We start from the raw sequence: 11,797 nt of genomic DNA, 5'->3' as shown, positions 1-11,797 counted from the left end.
CTATCTTCAGGTTCTGAAATTCTTTCTTCTGCTTAAGCTAATGGATTGTTGAAGGTTTCTAATGTATTTTGTATTTTATTTAATGAATTCTTTAGTTCCAGAATTTCTGTTTGGCTCTTTTTTTGATGTCTCTTTGGCAAATTTCTCATTCATATCCTGAATTGGTTTTCTGATTTCTTTGAATGCTTTTCAGAATTATCTTTTATTTCACTCAGCTTCTTTAATATCATTAGTTTGAATTCTTTTTCCAGGATTTCATAAATTTATTTATTTTTCTTCTTTGAGACAGAGTCTTGCTCTATTATCCAGGCTGAAGTGCAGTGGCATGATCTTGGCTAACAGAAACCTCTGCCTCCCAGGCTCCAGCAATACTCCTGTCTCAGCCTTTCAAGTAACTGGGACCACAGGTGTGCACCACCACACTCTGCTAATTTTTTTGTAGAGACAAGGCTTCATCATGTTGCCCGGGCTAGTCTCGAACTCTTGAGCTCAAGCAATCTGCCCACCTCAACCTCCCAAAGTGCTGGCATCTTAGGCATGAGCCACGGCCCCTGGCCTAGGATTTCATAAATTTCTTTTTGATTGGAATTTGTTACTGGAGAACTATTGTATTCCTTTAAAGGTGTCATATTTCCTTACTTTTTAAATGTATCTCAGGTTGATATCTGCATATCTGGTGTAACAATCACTTTTTCAAATTTTTTGAATTTGTTTTTGTAGGGAAGGTCTTTTTCCTGAAGATGTGTTCCTTGGGTAGGACATTTTGGCTTTGATTCTGGATACATGCAGTAGTATATTCTCCATGATTTATTTTTCTTTTGGCTATTAACAGCATCAGTGGTGTCTATAATTTCCTCAGTCACTTATGGTTCAGTTGTTAGTGGAGGCTATGGTGAAGTTTGCTGGAAATGGAGACCCCAGATGGGCCTCTCCTTGGGCCCCAGTGGTAGCAATGGTGGGCCACGCATGCCTATCCTTAGGCGTATGCTGCCACTGCTGTAAATGGATCCAGGTAGGCCAATTCTTGGGCCTTCAGGTGATTTGCTCAGATGCCAGTAGCAGCAGCAGTGGGCCAGGTGTGACAGTGGGTCCTTTTATCTGGTCACTGGGCATGATGTGGATGATGGCATAGCACTGACATGACAAACTTCTGGGCTCTAAGCAGTCTTGCTGGTGTTGGCAGTGGCTGTGATGGGCAGGCCAGTCCTCAGGCCTGCAGCAGTCTACACACTCTTGCGGGGCATCCAGAGGTTGCAGTAAGCCAAGATCACACCACTGCACTCCAGCGTGGGCAACAAAGTGAGACTCCATCTCAAAAAAAAAAAAAAAAGAAAAGAAAAATCTCCGTCTGACTTTTACCCAACAGCCACTAGATGGCCTCACGGAAAAAAATATATATATATCAAAAACCACATGATTCAATCAAAACCTACAGACTTGATACAAAGACTTATTCAATTTATGAACTTCTGTTTTTGTTTTTGTTTTGAGATGCAGTTTGGCTCTTGTCGCCCAGGCTGGAGTGCAATGGCGCCATCTTGGCTCACTGCAACCTCCACCACCCAGGTTCAAGTGATTCTCCTGCCTCAGCCTCCCGAGTAGCTGGGATTACAAGCATGCGCCACCATACCTGGCTAATTTTTGTATTTTTAGTAGGAGACGGGGTTTCACCATGTTGGCCAGGCTGGTCTCAAACTCCTGACCTCAGGTGATCTGCCTGCCTCAGCCTCTCAAAGTGCTGGGATTACAAGTGTGAGCCACTGCGCCCGGCCAGAAACTGCCACTGAAAATTCTCCCATCCCTTGACCAGCACTCATGTGGGCTAAGACCCTACTGAGGTTCTCTGCCTCCCTCCTATCTTCACAGGAATCCCCAACTGCAGAACAGATGAAGGCGAGACCTGGTTTCTTCCCGGGAATGGTTGCTGACAATGGGACGCTCTCACTTTCAGCTGCCTCCGAGTTTGAATGGTGACTCACACCCCTTGTCTGAGCCCAGCCTCGCTTTCACCCTCCTCTACCTGCCAAGCCCTGCCTGTCCCAGACACCACCGGGTTCTCATTTCCTTCCTCTTTCCACCAGTCTGAAGAAGAAAATGGCCAAGAATGAAGTCCTCAGGACATTAAGATGACGTATAAAACACAAAAAGGAGAAAGATTTTGCTGTTATTCGCCCCCACATCATTCCATTAAGTTTCTTGGATCTCATCTTCATCCATGTAGCAATAACCCTGGGGGTAGGAACCAGCAATCCAAGTCCTCCAAATGATTTAGCAGTCCTCCAAGGATTATCTGACTCCATAAGGATCGTCATTTATGGTTGTCTTTCTATTGACTAGGCTATTTTATAACCCTATAAAGACAGAAGTTTAGTTATAGAAAAACTGACAATAATACAAATTATTCTTGTCCATAGATATACAAATGAATTTTGTCTAATAGAGATACATGGAGTTTTAGAAAAGATAACCCCACTTCAATTTATAGTATATGAACCAGTTTTTTGTCCACTGGCAACTTCAGCATTACTGGTCATATACATCTCTTTAAATTTACTCTTTTTTTTTTTTTTTTTTTGAGACAGAGTCTTGCTCTGTCACCCAGGCTGGAGTGCAGTGGCACAATCTTGGCTCACTGCAAGCTCCGCCTCCTGGGTTCACGCCATTCTCCTGCCTCAGCCTCCCGAGTAGTTGGGACTACAGGTGACCGCCATCATGCCCGGCTAATTTTTTGTATTTTTAGTAGAGACGGGGTTTCACTGTGTTAGCCAGGATGGTCTTGATCTCCTGACCTCATGATCCACCCACCTTGGCCTCCCAAAGTGCTGGGATTACAGGCATCAGCCACCACACCTGGCCTAAATTTACTCTTAACTGGATTTAACCATTTTCTGGCTCCCTCACTAATTAAGGAGTTAAATAAATGAAATCTTCAACACAAGTTCATTTTATACTTGTATGACAGCCATAATTTTACTTCTTTGAAAATTATACTTTAACATAGCAATTCTCAGAGTGAAGTCCCAGACAGGCTGCAGCATCACCCGGGAGCTTGTTTGAAATACAAATTCTCGGTCGGGCACAGTGGCTCATGCCTGTAATCCCAGCACTTTGGGAGGCCGAGGCGGGTGAATAACAAGGTCAGGAGTTCGAGACCAGTCTGACCAACATGGTAAAACCCCATCTCTACTAAAAATACAAAAATCAGCTGGGTGTTGTGGCGCGTGCCTGTAATCCCAGCCACTCGGGAGGCTGAGGCAGGAGAATGGCTTGAATCCGGGAGTCGGAGGCTGCAGTGAGCTGAGATGGTGCCACTGTACTCCAGCCTGGGTGACAAGAGCAAGACTCTGTCTCAAAAAAAAAAAAAAAGAAAGAAAAGAAAAAGAAATGCAAGTTATCCGACCTCGCTCAAATCTGCTGAGCGGGAAACTCTCGGCGCAGGGCCCAGCCATCTGTGCTGTAAGGAGCCCCCCAGGTTCTTCTGAGGCACACTCAGGTTTGAGAAGCCCTGCTTTATCCAACCCATAAACACTAACAAGATGTTACTTTAGTCCCGGCTCAAGAAAATCTGGAACATGACCATCTTTGTTGTCCCTAACCCAGCCTGCCTGTGATGGATATTAACAGGCCACTCTTCTCTCTCATCTCCAGGGACTATCTCAGTGGTCCCATCACTCGTTCCCTGTCCTTCCCCACAGCAGTAAGGGAGTGAGCAAGAGTGTTCTGTGAGCTGGATAAAACAGGATTGTCAAGGTTCCCTTCAGGGGGTTCACCTAGGGCCTGTTTGCACCTGCAGGTCTGACCCTGTGGAGCTAAACCGCCCACAAGCTTCATAACTAATGTTCCCAAACAGGGAGCATCTGGCCATGACCCCAGAGAGAAGGGATGAGGACAGAGGTAAAAACAATCTCAGGACCCAGCCTCAGATGTTACGTTTCTTCTCTCCTCCTGCAGTAATAGAGCATTATTTCACTGCTGGCAGATGCAGAATCACAAGCTCATTGTGCACTGGGTTGGAGCACATATGCCACCCATTTGTCTTGCAGTCTGGCTGGGCGCTCTGCCCTGTTCATGGGAAGCCTTCCCTGATTGCTGAATGCCAAGCAGGCTGGATAATCACCCCTCAACAGGGAGAGGATCCACCAGAAACACTGTCTTCCCTTTCCCAGCACAACTGATGGGTAGGAAGGGCACTCTTGTCCCCCTTCACCCCACCCCCACCAAGCCAGCTGGAGCTGCCTGCTGCCTGTGTTCTCCTGTGAGCACATCACAGGGGTACATAGAGCCCCGTGGGCAGCACCATGGGGAAAGGGCATTCTTGGGAGGTAGCAGAGCACAGTGGTGAAGAGTGGAGGCTCAGCAAGGTTTGGGTTCAAGTCCTGCTTCCTCCCCCACTTAGCAGGGTTGTGAATTGAGCACGTTTCTTCCCTCTCCTAACCTTCATTTCCTCCAGAATGGAGATGATAAGGACACCTTCCTCTAGGGGTGCTATGCAAAGCCCTTAACACAGAGTCAACCCCCAAGTGAGTGTCTGTAGCTGGTGGTAGCTGTTGATGATAAAATAGATACCCTAAAAAGCCCCCTGGAAGGAGAGTAGATGAAGGACAGAAAATAGGCATTAAACACAAGCTGAACAGAAAGGCCACAAAGGAGCTGGGTACTGAGGAAACTTGCAATGGATGAGAAGCCCCCAGCCTGCATTGCAGCCCACTGGCAACCGTACGTAGCTGTAATTTGCTTTGTAAGTTGATGCACTTAACCACAGGACAAATGGGAAGATCAAACTGGAAAATCTAAGTGGACACACTTTGTCAAATGGAAAAACACTAGACAAATGAGTGTTTTCTTCCCTTTTTTGTTTGCCAAAATCCTTGTTTACAAAATCTTTATAAGCCTAAGTTGAAGACCCTTTCTTACCTAAAACCAGTGGTTCCCAACTGGGAGTGAGTGTCACAGTGGGAAAGGTTGCCACTGGCATCTAGTGGGCACAGGGCCTGGATGCCACTAGCCGTCCTATAGTGCACAGGACAGGGCCCACAACAAAGAAGTGTGCAGCTTTAAATATCAACAGTGCTTAAAGCCAAACACAGTTGCCTAGATTAGAACAAATCACTCACTCTGTGCTCCTCAAACACCTTGCTGAAGCCTGGGCTGGAGCCTTGGCCTGAGTCTGCCAGGTCTTGTGGTTAGCTGGTGGCCTCCTGGTACCACAGAAGGGACACAGCTTCTGAACGTGCTCAGCCACTCACTGGCCATGACAGAGGAACAGTTGTTTAGCTTCTCTCAGGCCATTTCCTCATCTACAAAATGGACAATAGAATCCCCCATTTGCAGGACTATGGTAAGGATTCCATAAAATACTACATGCAGAGCCCCTGGCACATGGTAAGGGTTCAAAAAGTTATTGGGATGTGTCATCTTCAACACAACCTCAGGGGGCCATAGCAATGTCTTACATGTCTGCATCTCCTGCAGCAATTTAGGCTACACCATGCATATAGTATAGGCACTCAGAAACTGCTGTCGAATTAAAGTGAAGTCTCCCCTGAGAACCAAGCCTCAAGAAATAAACCCAGCCCACCTCATGGACCTATAGACTTGCATCTTGTAAATGGTTTTCATCTAGTCTTCAGGATGCACCTGCATCTCAGAACTCCCTCTGTTTCTCCCTGTCTCCAAGCCTGGGTCCTGTCCGTTGAACAGGGAGGCTGAGATCAGACTTTGATTCTTTCAGGGACACCCAGAACCTTGACCACAGTTTGAGAACTACTACCACAGCCTGGCCATTCCTGGCTGACTGACTCAATCACCGATCGCTCCCCCACTCTCCAGACGCCTGCTGCAGTGCCGGTGCATGGAGAAAAACGTTGGGGGAAACACCATATTTTCTAACAATGGGAGGGATATAAGTCTGGATGAGTGTGATTTGCCTGGAAAAGAGAGTGGCCATCACCCAGTCCTTCAGGTTGAAGAGCTTTTCTAAATACACACCCCATCCACAACCACCCACTGACACACACAGCTTGGCCACACCCTGAAACAAACATGGGAAGACCTTCTCTCTCCCTTAATGTGGAAAGATCTTCTCTCCCCCTTTTGCCACTGCAGTGCTGTCAAGGGCTCACCTACTACCAGCTTCTTCCCTGCTAGTGGACACATCAGGGAAGGCAGACTGGGTCAGGAATGAGGAGAGCCCTGAGTTCAAGTGTAATCCTACCACCAGCTGGCTGTGTAATCCTAAATCCTGTTACTTCTCTGAGCCTCAGTATTTTATCTGTGAAATGAGAGACAAGAAAATCTTGAAGGGTTTTTTGAGCTGTGCTACTCTGCACTCTTTCTACCACCAGTCGTGGCTTTGCTCCCACATGGACCTGCTGAATGCGACGCAGACAAGCCCTGATCCATTCTAAGACCAGCCCTTGCTGCTTGTCAAGGCCTGGATCTCCTACTACTGTATAAGGTAGCCCTCAGAGAATGGCAGGGGTGAGATCTCTCTGTCAGAATTCTTTGGAATGGACACAATGAGTCCTGGCCCTTCCGAGCCCCTGGAGGCCAGGCCAGGCTGCCCAGGAAGTATCAGGCAGGGATCAGATTGCAAAGATACATGGCAACACAGACACTCTGCCAGCCCACGGGAATCCAGGCCAAGAATAGATAATGCTTATATCAAGCATGCATCATCATTGCTAGGTGTCTTAGAGCTAACTGCTTCAGGCGCCACATTGCTCTTAGCTGCTTCTTCCAAATCCCTCAGTAAAAGGAATCCAGGCATAGCCATCAAGTAAAAGAACTCAACTCCAAATCTGCTGTTTTGCCTTATCCCCAAATCCCCCTTTCCTCCAGGCCCCTGGTACTGTCACTAAGCTCAGGTAACAATTGTCCGGATCATCTCTGGAGCTTCATGAGCACAAAGCTTTCTTTCCTATGTGAAGTCAGAGCAGAACGCTGCCATCTGCCAGCTGCCCCACGCTCTCGGCTGGGGGTAGTTGCAGAGTGGTGTAGGGGAAAGAACACGAACGCTTAAGTTATAAGCTCAGCTGTGCCACCTTGAACAAATTACAATCCTTAGTGGCTTTGAATCTCAGTTTGCCCGCTTGTAAACTGATGTCAGCAATACCTACCCTGCAAGATTGACCTGGGGATTAAATGAAACTCTGCAGGTAAAGCACCTGACCTACACTCGGTGCTTAGTGAAGAGCAGCTGTTTTTATAGACTTTCACTCACCTGGCTGAATAATTTAGTTCCAGAAACAAAATGGACAGTTTGAGAAAGAAGTGATTTAAAATGAATCCCAAGCCAGAGGTCCTTTTGGCACTGTATTTGAAGTGAATTGGATTCTGTTTGGATTAGGAAAAAACAGACTTGTTCTCTAAGAAATTAGCAGTCAATTCAGACAAATGCCAAGTCCATGAAGAACTCTCTGATTTTGTCATGCGAACCCCACAGCGGAAGTCAGACCCGTGCAGATTCAGGTTTTCAAGTGACCTGAAGCAAATCGTTTCAGTGGTCAGACTAGATTTCAGTGGTTCCAAGCCCAGCTACCATTCGCATTACCTGGAGAGCTTTTCTAAACTATGGGTACCAAGCCCGACTCCAAACCAGTTTCATCAGGATTTCTGCAGGGTGCAGACTGAGTATCAAGAATTTTAAGAGCTCCTGGAGTGATCCTAATGTAAACTCCACTGGACCAGAAGTGCCCTAAGATCCCTCCCAGGTATCCCTGGTGCCTACAACCACATATGATTCAGAGTAGACAGTATATGTTTATTGAGTAAATGAATGAAGATTCTGACTCACCTTTTTGCTGTTTTCATGTTCATAATTTATGAGGTAAAAGAAGAAAAGAAAAAGAGTTTAATCCCAAGAAAGAATCACAGAGCAGAACTGTCCAATAGAAATTTCTGCAATGGGCCAGGCACGGTGGCTCACGCCTGTAATCCCAACACTTTGGGAGGCTGAGGTGGGTGAATCACAAGGTCAGGAGTTCAAGACCAGCCTGGCCAATATGGTAAAATCTTGTCTGTACTAAAAACTACAAAAAATTAGCTGGGCGCAGTGGCAAGCACCCGTAATCCCAGCTACTGGGGAGGCTGAGGCAGGAGAATCGTTTGAACCCAAGCGGCAGGGGTTGCAATGAGCCGAGATCATACCACTGCACTGCAGCCTAGGCAACAGGGTGAGCCTCCGTCTCAAAAAAAAAAAAAAAAAAAGAAATTTCTGCAATGATGGACATGTTCTATAATCTGTACTATTCATTACAGTATCCATGAGCCATAATAGCTACTGAGTACTTGAAATATGGCTAGTGTGATTGGAGGAACTGAACTTTTAATTCTATTTAATGTTAATTAAATTCAAATTTAAATAGACACATATGACTTCTGGCTACCATACTGAACAGTGCAGAACATCCACCTTTTATAAACACATCTATACCTGTGTGCCTCCATGTCCCTTTTTAACTAACAGCACCCCATTTACCTTTAGGGCAGTCCTTCTCCCCCAACCACCTGTAGTCTTGGCTAATGAAATTGTCCCATCCTCCTCTAGCCGAGGAGTAGGCCAAGGATCCCAGCTAAGTCAACAGCCTCTTCTCTATGGAAATTTCACTCTAGCTTCTGTGTCACAAGAATAGAAAGTGAGTCAGAGCAGATTAATATGAGCGTTGATGTGCTAAGACAACGTGCGTTCGTTTGCAGACCATTAGTCCAGCATGTGATGATAACAAAAGTGATACATGATGTGAGTTAGGCATCATTATCATCATCCTTGTCATCATCAAAGTGACTTGTACCCAGCAGCTCGAATGTGCCTGCTCCTGTACTAGGTATGTAATTTGCCTAGCTTCTCTTATGCGTCCTGTCTTCATCTGTAAAATGGAAATCATACTCATCCTAACTCTTCCACGGTTTTTGTGGAGACAGCAAAAGGAATAATTGTCATGAGGGCCGGGCGGGGAGGCTCACACCTGTAATCCCAGCAATTTGGGAAGCCGAGGCAGGTGGATCACTTCAGGTGAGGAGTTGGAGACCAGCCTGGCCAACATGATGAAACCCCATCTCTACTAAAAATACAAAAATTAGACAGGCATGGTGGCGGGCACCTGTAATCCCAGCTACTCAGGAGACTGAGGCAGAGAATTGCTTGAACCTGGGAGGCAGAGGCTGCAGTGAGCAGAGATCGAGCCACTGCACTCCAGTCTGGGTGACAGCGCGAGACTCTATCTCAAGAAAAAAAAAAAGAAAGAAAGAAAGAAAAGAAAAAGAAATAATGGTCATGAAAGCTTTGAGCCAAATAAAGAGTTACCCAAGTGTCTGCTGGAGGAGTTGTTCCCAAGGCATAGGTGTGGGGAGTCATGGGAGTGTTTGATGAAGGACCCAGGATCTGAGACCAGTTCACAAGCTGTGCCGCACCAGGTAAGTTACTTGTTCTCTCTGGGCTTTTGGCTTAGATAAGACTGGGTTATACACATCTCTTTCCAGTTTCACCATTTTCTAATCTATTTGCAAGCCCCCTTGCCTGACACATATCCTCTTTCACTTCTATGCACACATGCCAGAAAATTCTCTAGCCTAGTCCATGCTGACCTTGTACCCAACTCATTTCTTCTTTTCCCAGTTCCCTACCTGACTGAGAAGTTTCTCTGGGTATGCACTCCCACAGCTTCCTGAATGACCCTCTGGCAGAGCACCTTATGGAAATCATGCTTAACTATCTCCTCCACTAGTAGACCATAAGTCCAACTAGGGCAAAGGCCAAGTCCCTCTTATTCACCACTGCTTCTCCAGTGTGCAGTACAGAGCCAAACACATAGAAGATGTTCTATGAGTACTCCCTCTTTGAATGAATACCCTACATCTATTGTATTTGTCATTTCAGAAAACACATGGTATTATCTAATGCTGCGTAACGAGTTAGTCCAAAACTTAGCAGCTTAAAACAAGAATAGTCACTTATCTTTTCTCAATTTCTGTGGGAGAGAAAGTCAGACAGGGCACAGCAGGGCTGGCTGTTCTCTGCTCCATGTCTGGGACCTAAACTCTAGGACTCAAAGGCTGAGGACTGAAAAGATCTGAAGTCTCAGTTCACCACGATCTGGTGATTGGCTCTGGCTGTTGGTTGAGAGCCCAGCAGCAGTTGTCAGCCAGAACACCCTCATGTGGCCTCACCACGTGGCTTGGGCTTCTTCAAAACATGCTGGCTGGTTTCTTCTGAGAAACCAAGAAGCTGTCTCCTTTTTATGACCTAGTTTTAAGAGTCATACAGCTTCACTTCCATCACATTCTATTCATTAGAAACCAGTCACCAGGTACATTCCACATTCAGGAGGAAAGGAATTAGATATCATCTTTTGAAAAGAATGGTCAAGAGCATGCAAGCCAATTTTAAAACCAGCACCACTTGGCTAACACAAGAAGCAATGTATACAGAGAAAAACAAGTGTCTGAAGAAGTAAGACTTCTGTTCACATTCTAGCTCTGCCACTTACTAGCTGTGTGAGTTTTGGGAAATGACCCTCTGAGACTTGGTTTCTACAATACAGGGTGACAGTTGTTGATCCCTAGTGACTCTTCTATGCTTGGAGTCTTCTTGCTTCAGTGAGTTTAAGAAGATCCAGGCTGAATTAACTTTCTTGGAGTCTTGTGATCCTTCCCATCACTGATAACACTTGGTTTCTGACCCTGGAGGTGGTAAGAGGTTGCTACAGGAGCACAGGAGGTACCCAGAGAGTTCAGAGACCAGGAACAGCTTTAGGGAACAGATGTGAAACCACTGAGGCCCTGGGGACTCTCTAAGGCCTTTAACCCAGCCCTTGTGTAGTAACCTCAGCTTGTCAAGAAATGCAACGACTCCACAACTAAGGAATCTGAATCTGCCCGCTAAGGCCAAGGAATCTGTATTCTCCCACAAGACTGTGATTCATGCTAACTACAGGTTGGGGAGAGGCAGAGCGTCTTAAAGCACACACTCAGCTGTCTTTTCCTAAAGTTCTTGGCTTAGCCTAGAGATAGTGCCTTTCCCACGGTTTACAACTCTATGGCATGAGGGAGGCGGAGGGTACGTTCAGTGTCCAATGCTCAGGGGCCAAGCACCACAGCCGGTTGTACTTTTCACCTTCCTCTAGGCCAGCCGACCCTCCCCAAGCATTGCCTCCCACGCCCACGTCGCGGTCCCACCCTGGTCCGCGGGGTCCGGAGCGCCCAAAGCCCGGTCTAGGCAGACGGTCTAGGGGCGAGCTCTGCGCACCCCATTCCCACCAGTGCAGGCAATCGGATAAAACACGGTGACTTTTATCCTTTTCGTTTCTAGAGGTAGTGACCCTCCTGTCTCAATCCCTAGATGTACTCCTGTAAGAACTGTGCGCGCTGGGAGGGACTCTGCACTCACTCACTGTGACCACCTCGGCTGAGATATGGGGAAACTGAGGCCTACAGAGGGAAGGGAACTGAACGTCCCAAAGCAACACAGGCACTGAATCCGGTCTAGAATCCCAGTCTTCCAGGCCAGTGCTCTCGGTCCTACCCGCTGAGGGCCCCTGCGAGGAATCCTTTTCAAGTAATTCCCGACCGCAGGAATTCCTTCTGCACTAGGAATCTCCATGGAGTTTGCGCTCCGTTTGGCACGTTGAAAACTTCCTCCGCAGCTTCGCACCGGCTTCGCGGTGCCCTGACAGCTGGGTAAGGAGGAAGCGAATGCCCACCGGCGTCCTTGGGGTAACTTGGGCCAAAGGGACCGCTGCGGGGGGCGGAGGACGGGGCGCGAAGGCGCTGGCCCTTTAAGGGGGGGACGGAGCGCATG

The 11,797-nt window shown here is 47.0% G+C and overlaps 1 pseudogene; it reads right to left on the bottom strand.

Moving 5' to 3' along the window:
- LOC105545384 overlaps positions 1 to 11,797 on the bottom strand; it is a 77,618-nt pseudogene that overhangs the window by 64,812 nt on the left and 1,009 nt on the right.

The sequence above is a fragment of the Mandrillus leucophaeus genome, unplaced genomic scaffold (assembly GCF_000951045.1).
Source record: "Mandrillus leucophaeus isolate KB7577 unplaced genomic scaffold, Mleu.le_1.0 Scaffold326, whole genome shotgun sequence".
NCBI lineage: Eukaryota > Metazoa > Chordata > Mammalia > Primates > Cercopithecidae > Mandrillus > Mandrillus leucophaeus.
This window is presented reverse-complemented; position numbering and strand designations above follow the sequence as displayed.